We start from the raw sequence: 20378 nt of genomic DNA on the forward strand, positions 1-20378 counted from the left end.
TCCTCATTCAAATTTAAACTTTAACAACTTTCCTGATAACAAAATTTAATATAATACAGCATAAAAATCAATAAGATTCTCATTATGATATTAATAAATTTAAACTATATATATTTTATCATCTTGTAATTCTTATAAAAACAGGTTTGTAATAGGTCTTATTTCATATGTTTTATGTTTTGATTCATTATTTGTTTGTCTGATACCCTAGATAACCACAGCATAAGCTAAGGTCCACATGGTAAAATTACATCTTTTAAATTAAATTTATGGAAAATGTTAAGTTCAAGAGTTTCTAATATTTTGTAAAAAAAAAAAAGATACTCTGTTTTTGCTCACACATTCCTGTTAAAGGCAAATGAGACACTGTCAGCTTCATTCAGTTTACTCTTTAGTTTTGTGACTCTTGGATGAAGTCATGATAGACAATGGAATTGCAGGCTTACCACATGTCAGAAACTTTTCCAAGAATCTTGTTTTAGCCTTTCCAACAATACTTTGAGGAAAGTCCTGTTATAATTCTCACCAAACAATCATGAGGGAACAAAAGAAAACAGTAGTTCAGCTACTTGATTAAGTTCACGGTGTTGAGAAAAACAAACACCTATATTTCTATAGTCATTGCTGAAGAGTCATTCCTCAGAAACCAATGGGCTGGTGTCCAGCAGATATCCATGGTGGTTAAGTATTGCAGAAAGCAAGGGAAAAGGTAAGAATCAATCTATAAGACCTAATCGGAACTTGACAATTCTGACTTTCAATTTCTCTGTATTCTGGCATTTCTCCCTTGGCTGAGAAAAGCCTGTGATCTGAAAACAGTCTCCTGCCTTCATAGTAACAATTTTCAAAAAACTCAAAACAACATTAAAATCCATTTTGATTATATATCTCAACCTCACCTTTCATTTTCTACCCCTGTCCATTGTGCCCATTAATCTGGAAACCCTCTGCCTATATGGCTGCATGATCATAGCTCTGGGCTTTTCAATTCATTTATTTCATGCCACCTACTTGATTGAATTTTACAGACAGCCTCTAAAACTATGCTTTGCTTCAACTCATCATGACTTGAGAAGAAATGATTTGTTCAGAGAATTTAGTGCTCTCATCATTTGAAAGAGATTTCGTTATTTCGGCTGTCTGTCTGATTCAAAGAAGATTCTGATCCGTCTAGTTGTTGAATTTAAGGAAGCAAGAGAGCTAGTAAAGCCATATTCTCCCCTACTTTCTTTTTTTTTTCAACTGTCAAAGAGCAAATTTAATCAATACAAAAGGGATGACCATATACAAATACCACTTTAAACTATACAATTCAGTGACATTGATAATATAATGATGCCAAAAAATACCATTGTTAGCATTGTTATTTCTCAAACATTTCATTGCCCCAATCAGAAACTGTACACATTATGTAAAATGAAACTTTATGGATGCTGGAGAGTACAACAAATGCACCCTGAGTTACTCATGGGGTGACATTCACTCATTACCTGTCAATATTCAAGAATATGAAAGGTCAGAATTTCTTAGGGCTCCTCCTTGCTCTTTTCTGCTCCTGGTAACTTTTTTGGGGGGGGTTGTCTTTGTTTCATTGGATATTTTATTTACATTTCAAATGTGATCCTCTTTTCCCATTTCCCTCCCACCCAGGAACCCACTATCCCATCCCCTCTCCTCCTGCTTCTATGAGGGTGTTCTCCCACCGACCCATCAACTCCCACCTCCCCACCCATGAATTCCTCCACATTGAGGCATCCAGCCTTCAATAGACCAAAGACTTCCTCTCCCACCTATGCCCTACAATGCCATCCTTCCCTACATATACAGCCATGGATCTCTCCCTATGTGCTCTGAGGCTGATGGTTTAGACCCTGGGAGCTCTGGTTGTTTGGTATTGTTGCTCTCTCCATGGAGCCGCAAACCCTTTCAGCTCCTTCATTCGTCTCTCTAACTCTTCCCAATGGAACGCCATGATTAGATCAATGGTTAGCTGTAAGCATTCACCTCTGTATATGTCAGGCTCTGGCAGACCTCTAAAAAGACAGCTATATCAGGCTCCTGTCAGCATGCTCTTCCTAGCATCCACATCAACATCTGCCTTTGGTGACTGTACATGTGGTGGATACCCAAGTGGAGTAGTCTCCGGACAGTCATTCCTTCAGTTTCTGTCCCAAACTTTGTCTCCATATTTGCTCCCATGAGTATTTTTTTGCTCCTTCTAAGAAGGACCAAAGCACCCACACTTTGGTTTTCCTTCATCATGAGCTTCATGTGATCTATGAGTTGCATCTTGGGTATTGCGAGCTTTTGGGCTAATATCCAATTATCAGTGAGTGCATACCATATGTGTTCTTTAGTGATTGGGTTACCTCCCTCAGGATGATATTTTCTAGTTCCATTCATTTGCCTAAGAGTTTCTCCAATTTATTGTTTTTAATAGCTGAGTAATATTACAGTGGAAAAAGAACAGCATTTTCAACAAATGATGCTGGTTCAACTGTGGGTCAGCATGTAGAAGAGTGCAAATAGATCCATTCTTATCTCCTTGTACAAAACTCAAGTCCAAGTGGATAAAGGACCTTCACATAAAACAGGATACACTGAAACTAATAGAAGAGAAGGTGAGGAAGACCCTCAAATACCTCCCCCTCTTTCTTAATGCAACCAACATCATCCTTTATTAATGTGGTGCTGCAGGCATCAGAGGCACTGAAAGTACACATTTCAGAAAGTATCCTAAATGCTCACATTCCATATGTCTCCCTGAGAACCAGAGCCCATCTCTAAATCACAAGCTTACAAAAACTTTCCCCTGAACAAAAGTTATAAGCATATGCAGGACATGATTGTTACTTATTAATTGCTCATGAATACTCATTCTCTGCCTAATAGTTATAATTTTTGTAAGTTTAGCTCTATGAACACTACTCTCTTTCACTAAGGGTATTAAAATCTAAGGTGGTAGAATTAAATAGAATTAAGAAGAAAAAATCAACAAAGTCTAAAAGTTTGTTTTATCTTTTATGCATTGCCATTGAAGATATTTCTATTAAAGGAAAAGTTACAAAAGCAGGAAAATACATTTAAATATTACGTATTTGAATTTAAATGTATTCAGAGATTTAGTACTTACAAACCCCTAGAAAACCCTGTCGTCTCTGTATCTGCCCCACCCTCCTTGCTCCCCTGCCTCTCTCCCTCTCTCCCTCCCTCTTTTTGTCTCTCTCATGCATGCATTTGGAAAAACTGTGTGTGTGCATTTCTGCATATGTATGTGTATATGTATATGTATATGTATATAACACAAAAAGTTTCAGTCTGTAGAGGATGCCTGTTTGATAGAATCTCTAATAGTTCTCCATGAGCTCAAGCACAACAAACTTACATAAACCATGAATCCAGTACGTGCTCTTCAGCATCAGAAAGTAAGAGTAGTAGAAGATCCATTTATAGAAGCATAGTGAATGACAGAAGAGAGGGGGTAAAGGAGAGACAGGATAAGGCTCATGAAATCTATCACTTATTAATTAGCTTTTCACCATGGCAGTCAATATCCTCCCCTGAAACAACACCTTTATATCTTTTCAAATCTCTTTTGAGAGATTTTTTTCTTTCATGGCAGTTTTCATATTATATTGTCTTCCTTATACTTTGGGGAAAAAGATGGTTCTAACAAACTTATTTTTTCAGGTGGTTTGCCATGTGATACCCTCCTCCATGGAGACTAGGCTCTACATGAGGTCATTCTCTTCTCCTGTTTCCCCGTGTCGTGCAAGAACTCAAGTAGTAGCTGTGCTCATGCATTGAGCATGCATCTCTCCTCCAGATGTTCATCCCCTGATACCTTTTACATGTTGTTTGCATCATTTAGCTGTTGGAAAGCTTAATAGTCTCCCTTTAGATGGAAAATCATTTTCAGTATTATATCCATCTGGGGATGACAGAGGAACTATAATGGAGCACTCCAATTTTGTGACAGTGGCTGTATTCGCCTTAGATACAATGGTTAGAGGAAGGTTCACATCTAGATTTGGTGCTTTGTTTTCTTAGTGAGTATTTATTAGAATGAAAATGAAAAAAAAATGGTGTTTGGTAGTCTGAATACTCTCAGAAATGTCATGGGATACCATATCTTCAGCAGTTTTTCCAGACAGTTGACTGGAAAAAATGCTTCATTGGAAGAAACACTAATATTAGATGTGAGGAGAAAGTTAACATCTCGGAATAGAGATAAAAAAGACAAAGACAAGGTATAGATCATGGCTACTAGTGAATGTGTATTTCATATTGATCAGATTTTAGTAGACTTTAAATTCCCCAGGTTTAGAAAAAATCAACTGCAGAATATGAAATGAGGTTTGAACTATGCATAGAAGATGGGTGGCCACAGCTCTAGAAGCTGGTAGAGTAGAATGGCAGGGATTATGATCTTGTTTATGAAATAAGCACAATGCACACATGCTATATTCATTGTATTTTCTGAGAAACCTCAAGAAGGATTTTGCATTTGCCTCTAAAATACTCAATTTTAGGGTTTTGTTATTCTGATAATTTTCAAAAAGTCACATAACTACTTCCATTTATAGATAAGGGGATTGAAACAATTGAGAAAGTTAATTATTCATAAAAATTAATGTTATTAATTTTACAGATTATTATAATTGTCCCAAGTTGAAATGGCTTTAGTGTCAACAGGTAACACAAGGATGTATATAAGCTCGGATAAAAAGCTGTAGACTATTGGGAAAGGCTAAACGTGTGACAGAGTAGACTCTCATGAAAAGACAGTCACTATCAGAATCCTTGCTATTGAATCTTGAATCATTACAAAACCATCTTAGATGTGATCACCATTTAAAAACAAAACAAAATAAAACAAAAACCAAAAAAATGCTTAATAGACATCAGTTGCTCTTTAGACTACAATTTGCAATCTAACTTTCAGAGTCTCAAATGGCAGATGCAAAATGTGATATATTTATTTTACTGTGTATACGTGAGTAAACAATTTAGTACAGATTCTGGTTAGGGTTCCACACTGTGATGGAAAGGCTGAATTGATAAACAAATATTTTTCCTATAAGTAGTTACTGCTTCCTCTCCTTGAGAGGATGATCTGCATGAAGATCTGTCTTTGCAGCATAATGGTTGAAAATGGCCAACTGTTTCCCAGTCTGCCTTGAGGATTGTTAGCATGACAATTCATTCTCTTCTTTGGAATTCTGAGAGTGATTCTCTGATGAAGAATGGAAGCTCCCTATTATGGGGATACAAGTCATTCTCCATTGCTCTTCTGTAAGATTGTTATACAAAAGGTTCTTTCTGTATCTTATGGTCTTAGAGTTTGACATTGACAGCTCTACATGGATGAAGAGCAGAGACACTCAGAAAGAGTCAACACCCTTGACAAACACAAACACAGGCCATGATTCAACTCTGAGCTCACTCCCTTCAGATTTCCTGTAGGAAACAAAACAATGCATTTTGCTTGAACATATTTTTTAGTTTATACTCTAGTTCTTGGACAAAAAAAAATCTTGACTGTCATGATGGGAGAGAAGTAAGCCCTAGAGAGTTTCAGTAGCCTGATCAATTTAATACAGACAGTAAGTGGCAGTTAAAACACAGGAGTCAAGTCACCCGGTGCTTTTGTGTAGATGATTTTCCTTCTGTGGATTGCAGTGTTCAGTGACGCCTCCTGTCAAACAATATGTTTCAAATGGCTCAGGATGTCTGCTTTATTCAGTAGGATAATATTCATAGAGAAGTGATTCTTTTGAAGCATGAAAGATGAAGCTCTAGCTTATTTTTATTCATTTCAAAGTTGGAAAATAAAGCTTCTCTCTCTGAAGCAAGTTGAATCTCAGAAATGACACGTTTTTATATCCCTCCTCATATTTTCTCCAAGGAAACAAAAGGAAAAATGTTCCCTTTGATTAGTGTCTTGATTCTCAGATTTTCAGTATATAAATGCTAATTTTCCATATTTAGAAGACAGTAAAACACACTACAATCAGGATAGTTTTTCCTTCTGCCTTAATAGATAATAACATACCCAAAAAAGTGAAGAGAAAAAAATTACTGAAAATAACTGTGTTTCTTTCTAAGAGATCATGGGAATAAATGGGACTATGGTAGTAAACTTTCATTGACTCAGAGATTTAAGTAACATTATTTATAGAAATCTATATTAATAAATATTATTTTATTTATTATTTTTCTGTATAAAAAAAAGCAATGCTTGTGAGTAACTTTATGTGGAATAGTATGTTTATGTGCATATTGTGAGATTCCCACTCCTTCTTTCTCCTTGCTGATCTAACTGAAGTTCTACATGTGGAGCAATGTAAGTAGAATCATGTGTCACCATGACCAAAACTTAAGTTCAAGTGGAGCAAAGACCTCAACATAAAACCAAATACACTAAATCTAAAAGAAGAAAAAGTTGGAAATAGCCTTGAACTCATTGGTAGGGTCAAGCTGTCTGTTTAAGATTTTCAGAGTATCATATACATTTATTTTAATAGAAAAGTAAAAATTAATTATGTAATATAACTTTATATATAAAGTAATATAATTACTGTCTAATATAATATATAATAGTACATAATTATATATAATATATTATATAATTAATTATATATAAATTATATTATATTTATATAATTAATATATATTTATATATAATATTATATAAAGTTATATTATATATACATATATCTTATGTATAATATTTCTATGGATACATGTAGAGAAGTATTTACACAAAATTATTAGTGTAGTGGCAATTTTATCTGTTGCATATTTAATTATGTAATTTTAAAAATATGCTCAAATTGTACACAGTGCAATCCCTTCAAAAATATAAAGCCCTCTAGTAGTCATATTAAAATGGTCAAACTACATGATTGTAATTTATTCAGAATTATATTTTCATTTTCCATATCTTATTCCTAGAAATTAAATAAAACCAGGAACATCTTCCTCATATGTTTACTCTTGATCCAAAGAAATATCAAAAATAGTGTGCCCTCTTGAAGTCTTCTAAGATATTCTTTCTCCTTCTTCTGTATCTTAACTGCATTTTAACTTGATATGCTTCTTGATTGCTCTTCCTGCAAGCTTTCTTGTGTAATATTTCTCATAGCTCCAAAGCATTCATAATGCTACCTCAGCTAATCCAAGTAAAATATATGTGCAGCTGTTCACCGTATTGAGTTTAATTTATAAAGCACGTGTGTGTGTTTGTGTGTGTGTGTGTGTGTGTATGTGACTGACATTCAGTAACAAATGCAGTCACAGCCATTGTACTGGTAACACTACCTACTTTAACAATTTCTAAAAACAATGAAGTAAAAACTCTTCTCAATCAAATATCATGTCTCAGCATTGATATTTAACTTTATAATGAACACAAGAAGATGACTCACCATATTTAAAGACAATCTGACACTATCTTGTTTTTCTTCTTATTTATTATCTTCTCCAACTATAAGACTCTTAGGTGTCTCTGGACTTACCTGTACATTGACATCTATATCTTGGGCTAATGAAATAATCAGAACTAAAGCATCGGTATTCCAGTAACAACTTAAAAAAAAAAAAGAGCTGGAAATAACATGTCTGAAACCCCAGCACTTGGAAGGCTAAAAAGATAAATAGCCCAGATCATTCTTAGCTACATACCGAGTCTAGGACCAAAATTAACTGTATGACAACCTGTCTTAATATATTTTAAAAACTTCTTTTCACAGTAAGCACTTAGCTGCTACCTGTCCATCCAGTAATGCCATGTCTCACAAATAACATAATGTGCTTAAAAAAAAAACCACTGTAAAAATGAAAGATAGATATTTAGAATGAGAAATCTGTGGGTGCTATCATGCAGTACTCCTGTTAGGAGTTCTCACAGCCGACCTCCTCTTAAGGACTTCTGACCAGCTGAGCTTTCACAGTTCCCACTCAAGGCTCTTGAAAGCAATAGTTCTTCTCTTTCCCTAGTCCTTATTTGTATTTTGACTGTTTCTTTTCTAAAGTACAGCTTAAGGAATCTAGGCTACTCAACATAGTTTGCTAAAAGAAAAAATGAATGATGATCACATCAGATTGAAGAAAAGAAACAGAAAAAAAAAAGGAAGCAGCATTTCAGTCGTGGGGTAGTAAGAGCTTGTGTTTTCTAATCTAGAGAGGCTGTTAGGGGCCTCTTGAAAATGTCATATTTTGTGACAGACTACATAAACTCTAGGTAAGTAAGGCACTCTTAGTAAAGATGTCTGTCATTCTCAGAGAGGCTATCAATCCTTTTAAAAGCTTCTATGATCTACTCCAAAGAAAAAAGACCCAGTGCCTTGAATCATTGGATTTTATGTCAAAACCATTTTATAAGTTTGGCCAAAGTAAAAACTCTCACTTTAATTGGTGTATCTCGTTGATCATTTTATGATGGTTATTAGACTCAGCTGAAATTTGGATCATACTTTTTGTTAAAGATTATTTATTTATCTAAATTCAGAAAATATTGTCACCTTGATGATAAATGAGCAGAGATAGCTGTCTTTTCTGAATGATCAATGTGAAATGTGCCCTTCCTTGAATCCTAGTCAAATAAGGATATATGTGAGGCCAGTGAGACCATTCCATTGAAGGCTTGTGCTTCCTGCATTGATGAGGACTGTGTGTTTCTACTTTGTAGATAGAGATATAAGAAGTAGAGAAAGTAAAAAGCAGATTTTATTAGCTATTAAGTGAGTAAAAATTTTTATTATAATAATAATGGAAAGGGTATAAATGTTGAATACACAAGGAACATAAGTAGAACAAACACATACAGAGAGAGGGAGAGGGAGAGAGAGAGAGAGGGAGGGAGGGAGGGAGGGAGGGAGGGAGGGAGCGAGGGAGAGAGAGGTGCTCATATCATGAATGATACTGATTAAACTATGAAACAAAATGTTACAATTCTTGAAGTTAAATACTTGACTCTTTTGATCATCACAGTAAATGCTAATATATAGAAGCAAATTGGATAATTACATCCATAAGATTAAATGAGCAAGGTCTTAACTATTTTACTTTTGTTAAAAATACTTTAATGAATCTTCTATTTACATATCATTGAACTTTACTAAAAGCCAAGGTAGACTTAGTACTTCCCCACATATAGTGTAACGTATAGGTTCTGCTTTCTATAAGAAAATGAGGAGCTATTTCTTTTGATAGCCCACTATAACAGGACATTATATCCTTGTGATGCCCAGTCTCCAGGTTTACTCCTTCAAAATCTATAATGGCTAAGTAGCATAAGAATGTGTTCTCTTTTTTATATCAACAAACTTCCCTCACAACACTGGTACCTTAAACTAAAGGCGGAGGCTCTGTGGTAGTGAAAAGGGTTTGTGTTCCTATCCTCATCAGAGGAAGAGGTACCTTTGTCAATGCCCTGTTGTCTTTAAAAACAGCCTAGGACTTAGAAGAATTTGTTTTCTGTATGCTCAGTATACACAGGGTATGCACATGTTTACTAAAATTGTATTTATGGTTTCAAACTTTTCAAATGTGGTGTGACAGATACCTAATCTATATTAGAGGAAACATGACAACATTCAGTCTTACATATAAACACTGAGCAGAATAAAACAACTTTCTCAACATTTTTATCATTATGACATAAATTTTATAACTAGTCCTTAAGTTCATGGTTAAAAAGTATTCAATAGGCTAACCTTTTCTAAATACTTTTTGAGGGAACTAAACAGGTTTCTCTTTGTATAGACGTTAGAATAAATAGTCAGCCAATGAGACATCTTTTCATGGTATTTGACTTTGGATACACAGGTGCCTTTCTACTAAATGTGTGGATATTAGGAATATCTTAGTTAGCTAGGATGAGATACAAGTCTCTAGGAGAGCTAATTACTACTTATCACATCAAATTGATTAAGTCCTTCTTTGCTAACAAATTGAAAATATGGTGAACATGGTTATAAGCAATGTATTTTTTCCTGTATATATTGGTCTATGTTTACATTTGGAAAGGGAGAACTATAAAACTTCAGGTGTGAGCTTCAAGTCTGGTGCATAAGCCATGTTCTGACATGACTATATGTGCATGTGTACCTCACAATTTGTATTCTGTCATTTCTTATTAAATTGGTAGTTTGAATGAGAACAGCTCTCATAGGCTCATATGTTAGAATATTTGGCTTCTAGTTAGTGGAACTGTTCTGGATTAGCAGGCGTGGGACTTTTGGATGAGTTGTGTGAAAGGGACAGCCTTTGAAGTTTACTCAGACTTGAGACATTCTCAAGTGCCCCCTCTCTCTTACTGCTTCATGGTTGTGTCTTGAGATTTAAGCTCTTGACTACTGCTCTAGCACTATGCCCACCTACAAGCTGGCATGTTTCTTGTCATGATAGTCATGGATGCTAATACTCTGAAAATGTAAGCTCCAAATCACAAGCTTTATTTTGTAAGTTGCCTTGGCGATGTTGTTTTATGACAGATATAGAAAAATAACTAAGTCACTAAGAGAAATTTTATGTCATTATGTAAGAGATGCACAAGGTTAAGGATACAGGGAGTTTGTATACTTTTACCTAAAACAAACACGTCTTTTCATTTTAAACTGATTATATTATAAAATGCCTTGTTTCCAATAATCAAGTCTGTGTATTGCTCTAATTCAGATAATGTCAACTTTATTCCTTGGACTCTTCCTGGGCTTGTTAGATTGTATGTAGCAAAAGATTAGTCGAACACAAAAGAGGATGAATGAATAAAGAATTTTTCATAACACAGTTGAAGAATTTATGATAGATTTTTCAGAAATAAAGATGAAGAACTAGATCATAGCTGAAGGAAATGAGTGACTAAGCAGAAATTTGCTTTATGTGTTTATGTGTATTCTGTCAAATATGAGTTATTTTAGTTTTTGCTTCAATTTTGTTTAAGCTTACATTTTTTCCTGATATTACAGTTGTAAATGTAGTCCCATAGGCTTGTATGGTGAATGTTGGTCTCTAGTCTGTGGAACTGCTTTGAAAGTTTATGAAACCTTTAGAGTTGGAGCCTACCTAGAGGAAGTGGGTCATTACAGGTGGGTACTATGGAATATAGTCTGGTCCTATGCACTATTAGAACTGTTTCCTTCCTGACTACAGAAGAAATTGGCACAGCACTATGGAATTAATTGTTTTAGCTTTCATGAAATTTACACTATGATGTATTGTAATAGCTCAAAATATGCTCAAGCTAATTCCAATTCACTTACATTCTTCTGGTCATGTGTGTGATACAGTGATGAGAAAAGTCAGATGCTATAACAAAAGAGGCAGAGTCTAGTAATGAAGAAATGAACATTTGTCCCATTGTCTTTATTGATTGGTCCATTTCTTCAGCTGATTCTACTGTTAGCATAGATGTACAGTTACAATTACAAGTTTCTTTGCCCCCAAATCTGCCCTACTCATTATAATACTTTTGTTTTGGTTCAACTTTATAATATTATTTCACATAGTAAATGGAACAAATGAATATAACATTTGTTTGTCCTATTTGAAATTATCATTATCTGCATGACTTTACCTATGATAAAACCTACTGAACAGGCAGACACTACAATGAGAGGCAGTGGATAGAAGCTGGAACCTAGCCTTGGATGTGGCACTGTTTAGATGCCTTGCTTCTAATACTGAAATAACTTGCAACCATTGATTCATTGTTGTCCTAATAAGAATCATGTAAGTATTTACAGTATCCAATTTTTGTGTCTAAGCACTAGGAGCTAGATACTTTGAAAGTTTTGTTTGTTCATTGTTTTTCAATAAAAGATACTGCTTTTATAATTAAAATGCAGAGATTCTTATGTTATCTACCAGTTAATCTTCATAGTGTGTTTAAAGTTCGTGGTGAGTTTAAAGTTCATGGTGACTTTTTTTCATGGAAACATTAAATTATCTTATCCTCTGTTGCTAAGAATCAAAAACTCTTAGTATGATTTTTGTGAATGCTGTGGCTAAACAGCCAGAGAAATGTCACATTGTCTTTTGCTCCAAATCACAAAATCAGAAATTGGTGTTGCAGATGTGAACAAGAGCCACAGTTCAGTCCTCAACAGAATCTATTTTATTAAAATACAAGCATACAACATATTTCAAAATAAATAAACTCATAAGAGCCTTAGGTCGTGAGGACCATAACAAAAATATCACCTGGACACAGCACACCTGAACTTACAAAAGTGGGAATAGCATGTACAAAACTTGTGCAAGCCCATGTCAGACCAGAACCCAGCAAGGAGAAAGGAGTTGGGCATACAGTCTCACACTAATCTGTATAACTATTATTAAATGTTAGCTGCAAGGAGATGAGGAGGCAGTTTCTGAGTGTGTTTCCCCTGGTAACTTGACTAATCTTCTATTAGAGGATGGCACAGAAAAGAATATTTGGGCAGTGCAAATTTGCCCTTGAAAGACTATATATATATGCACAAACTATATATATGCACAAACTATATATACACACTATATATATATATATATATATATATATATATATATATATATGCACAAACTATGCACAAACTATATATATGCACAAACTTGAGTGGGTAGGAAAGAATGGGTGAATTGGGGAAGAGGTGAAGACTGAATATGATAAAAATGTATAAGAAACACTTAAAGAACTAACAAAAAATTAATGAGATTATGATATGGAAATAATGGAGACTCTAGTCTCTGAATTATTTTCAGAAAAGTAGTTAGGAAGATACTTTGCAACTTATTTCTGAGTTATATCTAAACATGTTCCCAAATCCAGTTAATGTGTCATAATCAATTCATTTAATGTTGAAATACCAGGAAGATAAAATTGCAACACATTCTTCTCTTATATTTTACACTTGAGATTGCCTTTTCCTGGTTTCTCTGGAGTCAAATAAAATGAAGGATGTATTTGTGTTTTACAGTTTCACGAGGAGTGAAAATCCCTTCCATAGTTTTGGTGAGAAAGCTGTGAGCTTTACTGGAGGTTTTAGGTTAAAAGGTTTGTTCAACAGCCCTTGGTTAACAACTCCAGTAAGTTTATTTGAGATAAATAACCATGACAAGCAGAGACAGAGTTATTAGTTGTAGCCATACACAAAGAGGGAGAGATGAAATGGTTCTGTGATCCCAGATCTCTTTTCTAGTTACTTTCAATAGGATTATGTGTAATTAGAGGGCACTTTATATGCATATCTAATAAGTTTTCAAGTTATGCTTATTCCCATCATTGATCCTTCAATGTCTCAACCCTGGTCATGCAGAGGGGTCCTGAGAGGTGGTCAAACATGTTAGTAATAGATTAATAATCTGACATCTGCTGAAGAAACAAATGTGTGATTCCTACATGACCATTACATTTGCTCTAGAGTACAGCTTCACTCTATTTGATATTATTACTAGGTATACATGCTTTGGAGAGGGAGTTCATCTTGAAAACATTTGTCTTCCTGAATTTAATGCAACACATGGGTAATTGTTAACACTCTAATGTCTCTTCAGTCCATATGAATGTTTCACTGCATACTAGAGAATTTCTGAGGACTAAAATTTAAAAGTGCTATAATTCAGGGGCCATGATAGTGTCCTTGGTTTGCCCTGTGGCCAAGGGACATGTTGATGTCTATGGTTTGTGACATCAGAGACCATAATAAGGTCCGTGGTCCCTGATAACCTGAGAGGCCATGTGATGTCTCTGGTCTGTGTTGGTGCCAGAAACCATGTGGAAGTCATGATCCATGTAACTGATGTTGGTAAATGACAAGGAAGCTTCTTTTGTAGTATCATCAAAGACTACAGAAGCAAAGATAAGAAGGAGTACATGGAATGCTTCTCTTACAACCCTGAACAACCCCCACCCCAAAGAAACAATCTAGACAGGATACCATTGAAAAGAGAACTCATAAAAATTGGGGTAAGGATACTGAAGTATAGCTTGCCACAGCTGATGACTTCTGGCAGGGGTTCAGATGGGGAACGACCCAGTTTTCTTTAAGGCGCTGGTCTATGGGAATTTATTCCTGATCCAGTGAGTATATGGGCAACACAATTTAGACTTGGTGTAATTTTTTCTGATTCACTTTTGGGAGTAGAGGTCACATGGATTTTGGAGTAGACTTGGGAGTATTGGGAAGTGAGTGTGATTGGGTTACATTATGTGAAATTTCCAAATAATCTAGAAAACTACTGTGTTGTAAAAACATGCTACAATTGGATGACCATTAATATATTGGAATAATTATGGAGTGAAAAAAACAAAACAACTCCATAAAAGTAAGGTGAAGAATTAAACAAGTAAGTTACCCATGTTTTCTCAGAAACATGATATTTTGGATGGTTTTAAATCATCTCCTAATATTTGCATATTCCATAAATTATATTTACCATTTAATCAGCAGATATTTATTTATTGAATAATACTGGATGGTTTCCTTGCAAGTGTTTCAAACTGAACTCTGAGAAAGAGGGAGAAAAGGATGTTAGATAAATGAATACAAATATTAACAAAATAAGAACAAATTATAAGAAATTAATCTATGATTAAATAATTATTATAATAGAGGAAGTCAAGCTTTCAATGACAAGGTGAAGGAAACCCAGAATGAGACAGCAGGGCAAACATAATTGCCTGGAATACACTCATTTTCCAGTAAAATTCCCACAGAATTATGTTTAAAATGTTTAAATTTATATTGGCCCACATAGGTTGAAGTGTGTTCCTTAAACACATATGTTAATTTAATAATCTCAGTACTTAAGAATTATATTTGTTAGTAGAGTCTTTGAAGAAGTCCACAAACTAATTTGATGTTATCCTTGATCATAGTGTACCTTAATCCAGTGGCCACTGGCCTTGTGTGGAGAGAGGGGGTCTAAAGTCAGATGGAGGAAGCATATACACAGAGGAAGAAAGCCGTGTGAAAGTGGAGAAAGGAAAAAAAGCCTTGTGAAACTGGACTGTCACATCTAATGCCAAGGATGGGCAATTGCAGAAAACAAAGACAGTTTATTTATTTCATTACCTTTTATTTCTTGTGATGCTGAAGTTTAAAACAAGTACTCTTATACATAAAGAAACAAATAGTCCATCATCTACCTACAGCGGTGCCTCCTGAAAACTGATTTATAAGTTTTTAAGTTTCTTTTATAAGTGCCATGTATCTTGCTGTACAAAGTGACCTAGCCCCTAGTCCCTCTAAGCTTCTCTTTTACTCCCACTGGTAACATCCAGACCAGAAGAACGTCATGGTGTGAGAGTGTGAGAGTCTAGGAGCTTTTACAAGATGGTGACAGAAGTTTAAAACAGTCAACTACTTTTGAAATATTTCCATTTTGTCTCAGTACAGAGAAGTTACAAATGAACAGCCCCTTTATTTATTTATTTATTTATTTATTTATTTATTTATTTATTAGTTCAGGAACACAGCTAGTTTATGACTCGTGGCAAATTGTTCTTTATATCCTTTATATCCTTGGATTTTAGCAAGGACACTGACATCAGAACTCTTCCGGCTTGCTAAAAAAGCTTACCTTGCCTAGGGTAGAGCATTGCCATAATCTCCTGACTTTAATCTCACTGGATATTCAAAGAGATTTGGGCAAAAAGATCCACAATTCTTAACAATATAGGTTATCCTCCCCATCTCCATGTCCCCGTGTCTGGGTGACTGGCAGATTGAACTGCCCTTCTTTATCACCTGCCAGTTGCGCGGGCACTTCGGCTTCAGACCATCAAACTTTATAGCATCCTGAGGACCCCGGGCCAACTCTGGAAAAGCAAGCCCTTTCTGCTCCAGCACCTACCTCTTTGCTGGGCTCCATAAACTGCTGACTTACAGGAGCTACTCACACAGTGTATGAATAATCCAATTACTGAAGCTTAGCCAGGAGGGCTCATCCCAAGCAGAGCAATGCACACTGGCACTGGGGAGAAAAGAGACATGGGAAGTACTGCAGAGCAAGTCAAACACTTTGGAGTTAGTTACCCGAGCTGCAGTGCGCAGTGACTGATTAAATTCTTTTTGTCTTTTCAATCAGAGCTTTCACATTAGGAGTAAAGAGCATCTCTGCTTGCCACAAATCTGGCCGTCTTGACAGCTGGATTTAATTTGGCCTGGCTTTCTGCTTCATGTGGAGTGACAGGCAACAGGGGCTGGGCTGGCATGTAAGATGAATAGAATTGGATGCAAGGCTTGTTTCTGATCCACCCTCTCTTCTAATCTTAGACAGGGATGGAAGTGTAAAGTCCTGCATATGGGTCCCAGAAATGGGAGTGACATTTTGTGTCAGGAGGCAAACTCTGCAGAGTGTAGTTGAAAGGACAAGTGCATTACTGTTCAACTTTACAGGTTCTGAATTGGATTCTCCTGGTCCTCTTTGGGTGCAGCATTCAGAAGGTTATTTTACACCCGTTAGCTTCACTTGTAGCACTCAGAAAATGGGGGATATAACATATCAATCTATAGTGAAAATCAATTCCTACTGTGTTCTTAGTAAACTTTCACACTGACTAGGATGTGAGCATGTCAACAATTAGCATGATATGTCACAATTTAATAACAATAAAAATGTAGGGTGAGTTATTATGTAGTCGCCAGATATTATATATTTAGATATTTGGCTTGTATTATACTATAGATAAAACCGTAACTTTTAAATTCTACAAACGTACAAGATTGTTGTCTATTAATGACACGTCAACTATGGTCGTTTCGAAGCAAACTTCTTAAAGTGTTTAACAATTAGCTTTGAAAAAAATCTAGATGTCAGTTGTAGTGAAAGGTCAGGTATAGATCAGGGAAGGGATGTGTCTGCATGTAGTCGAGGGCATGCAGTCCTTCACTGAATTAACCTGCCAAAAAGAAAACAGGCAGGACATACAACCTGCTATTCCCTCACCAGGAACATCTCATCAATAGCACCACTAGCTTTCTGGAAGTCAGAATACATCTCTGGGGACTGGTTTGTATGAGCAAAGTAAAATAATGAACAGTCCAGAAATCAAGGTGAACCTTTAGCTTGTAGATCTCTGAAGTCCCAAGTGACTGAACTAGTTAAGAAAACGTGCATTCTTTTGCTGTGTAATGTTGTTGCCTTCTCATGCAAACTTAGGGGAGGTCCTCATGGATTTAGTAAACTGCTCTCAAAAGAAGAGATAGATATAAGATACATATTTATTTGACAAAGTTTAGGTATGTGATATATTTTTGTAAACAGGTACTTATGCTCAAATTGCATGCATTTACCTCTGGATGTATGTCCTTTAAAAGAACTCCTTGGCTAAGAGCACTTGAGTCAGCCACGACTATCAGTGTGAGCTATTACAGAAAGCTGCCCAGAGAGAGGGAGCTGGATTCCATAGTTTCTCAGTTACTAGACTCAGGATCTCCAATTTCTTGTGGCTGGAGGCAGAGCCTTGTTTTGTTCCAGACAATAATAAGAATAATGAAGGTAAAGGTTTTAACACCAAGGACTTGGCCCCTGTTCCTCAGGCTTCCACACCCGCCATCATAAATAAGAAAAACATCCACAGGTCGCACTCTGTATTACAATTTATTCTCAGCTGCAGGGCTATAGGAGAAATGTTATTTAATAGGATTTTTTCTAAAGCACTAAACATCTACCAACATGAGTTGGTAACTTTTTCTTTTTCAGAAGATGGCAAAGCAATTGGAAATGATCTCTTCAAGGCATTTGGTTTTTGTTTGTTTGTTTGCTTGCTTGTTTTTGGAAAAAAGTCATAGATTTAATTAAACTTTTATTGTGTTTAAATATAAATGTATGTATTTGTTTATTAGAAAATAGAGATTTCACATACATAACAGTGAAAGTAGTAGTAGATTTTCTAGTTATTCTATCTATATACAGTCAAACCTAGAAAGTGTTATGTTTATACATAGATGTTTCTAGCAAGACTGTAGATAATGGACTTCCTCTTAGTGCCAGGGTGAGGGGATACCCAAGAGGATTCCCACCTTCTCAAAGGAGAAGGGGAGGCATGAATGGGGAAAGAATTGTCAGAGGGGTAACCTGGATGGGGCAGAAGTGGGATCTAAGGTCAATAAATAAGTAAGTAAATAAATAAATAATAATTAAAAATGAGGTAAGGGCAAGGTTACAAAATCAGAATTGTTCCAGGTCCCCCTCCAACAGTTCCACAGAAGTGATGCCATATTGAGCTTGCAGATAGGAGCCTGGCATGGCCGTCCTCTCAGAGGCTCTACCAGCCACTGACTGAGACAGATGCAAATGCAACCATTAGACTAAATTTGGGGACCCCATAGAGGAATTAGGGGAAGGATAGAAGAAGTTGAAGGGAAGGCCAACCCTATAGATCAGAATTCTCAACTAACTCAGACCCCCAGGACCTCCCAGTGTCTGACCCACCAACCAGGCAGCATACATGGGCTGGTCCGAGGCCCCTGCCACATAAATAGAAGAAGACTGCCTGGTTTGGCCACAGTAGAAGAAGATGTACCTGACCCTTCAGAGGCTTGAGGGCCCAAAGAAGGGAGATGTCCGCAGATGAGGACTGAAGCACCCTCTTGGAGGAAAGGGGAAGGGGGGATGGGATGAGGAACTGTGGAAGGGTACAGGTGGGAGCAACAGCTAGAATGGAAATAAATAAAATAATTAATAAAAAGTAGATATATACACATAGTTAGTATAATAAAAGTTACACTTATTATGAAAATGGTCTTCACACAAGGGTCACACTATTAATTCCACACTACTGTCCTAAGCATATATATTTCCCCAAGGCTGTTTACCTGTGTGATATATCTTAGCTGAAGATCAAGTCCAGTTTCTAAGAGAAGTATCTTGACTCAATGGTCAGGATCCTGGGGAAAACTATCCACTTATGGGTAGAGACTTTTGAGAATAATGTCCTTTAAAATAACTGCTTGGATAAGAACACTTGACATATCTACTGATATCACTGTGAGCTATTACAGAAAGCTACCCAGATAGAGGCATATTAAAGTGGCATCTCTCCATATGTGCAGAGCACAGCATTGTTCTTAGACTCTGATTACACACTGTCCAGTGAACATCATGGGGTTCTAGGACTGTTCCTGGTTATCTTGAGTGAGTGATATTACTGAGTTCTGATTATTAAAGTGCAGCTTTGGGTTTAGAGAGGTCCCTATGTTATTCTTTACATGACTAAACGTCATGTATTTTACTCTACACATTAAAATAGTTACAATTTTAATCTACAAATATTAATACGTTTTTAATTAGTTAACAAGTACTGCAGTTTTCTGAGTTTTATAAATGATGACAAAGTTTGTGTAGTGTGTCAATTTGTGTCCACAACTTTGGTTTCACCTAAAGCTTATTTTCTCTTTTTTCTACAATAATTCTACTATACTTTTCCACATGACTTTCTCTCATTTTTTTAAATTTTCTAGTACAGTAGTAAGTCACGTGATATAACCTACCATAGCTGTGTGTACAGAGTAAGTAAATCAACACTAATCAACTATTATTCCCATTTACTGGATTGTTCTTCCCATAATGAGCTGCCGTATTGATTTGTGGTAAAGTTTGCCCAATCTATCAGACCTACCAGATGCTTTACTTGCATTTTATAAGAAATTTAGAGATGGCTTCAAGTTTTAATGTATGTTGCTCTTTCCAGATATGGAAGAAAATTTTATGAAATATGAAGCTTCAGAGGAAGAAAGACAAAAGGAATGTTGATTCTCTTCAGTAGAACGTACACTAAAACTGGAACGATACAGAGAAGATTAGCATGGCCCCTGCGTAAGGATGACATGCAAATTCATGAAATGTTACATATTTTTTTAAAAATGACATTCTTGATTTTAAAAACAAGAAAAGAGACAGAAAAGTGCCAGGGCTTTGTCTGATTATGTCAAATTTTTTTTCTTTCTCTTGTGAGGAAAAGAGGTTGATTAATCTATTTGGGTGAGTCACTTTCAAGCAGAATTTCCTAAGAGGGAGCAGTTATTGTAACTGGGAGTCGTTCTGAAACCTTTTGAGAATGGAAGCAAGAACATAACTAAAGGAAGTAGGAAGTGAGGAAATTATGAGGCCAGAGGGAAAATCAAGAGTCACCTTATGTACTGTCCTTGCTTGCCCTCTCTTGGGACTTAGTGATGCCCTTAAACTACCTCAAGTTTAGAGTTACGTTCACTTTTGTATAAAATAAAGCCAGAATAATAAGTACTGCAGGACCATGAGCTTCAGCAAGCACAAGAGTTTGACCTTAGCAATGGAACATACTGTAAAGACAATCCAACCTTGACTAATTTAGAACAAGAAATTTCTAATTCATTATAATGAGGTGTTCTTGAAGATAAATATATTCCAGG

The 20378-nt window shown here is 35.8% G+C and overlaps 1 non-coding gene across 1 annotated transcript; it reads left to right on the top strand.

Annotated features, from left to right (window-relative positions):
* Positions 1–19742: 19742 nt before the first annotated feature.
* LOC114629344 lies at positions 19743–19847 on the top strand. The gene has a single exon (XR_003712640.1). It is a non-coding gene; the product is annotated as a U6 spliceosomal RNA (small nuclear RNA).
* The last annotated feature ends 531 nt before the right edge of the window (positions 19848–20378 follow it).

The sequence above is a fragment of the Grammomys surdaster genome, unplaced genomic scaffold (genome assembly GCF_004785775.1).
Source record: "Grammomys surdaster isolate TR1022 unplaced genomic scaffold, NIH_TR_1.0 279, whole genome shotgun sequence".
Taxonomy (NCBI): Eukaryota; Metazoa; Chordata; class Mammalia; order Rodentia; family Muridae; genus Grammomys; species Grammomys surdaster.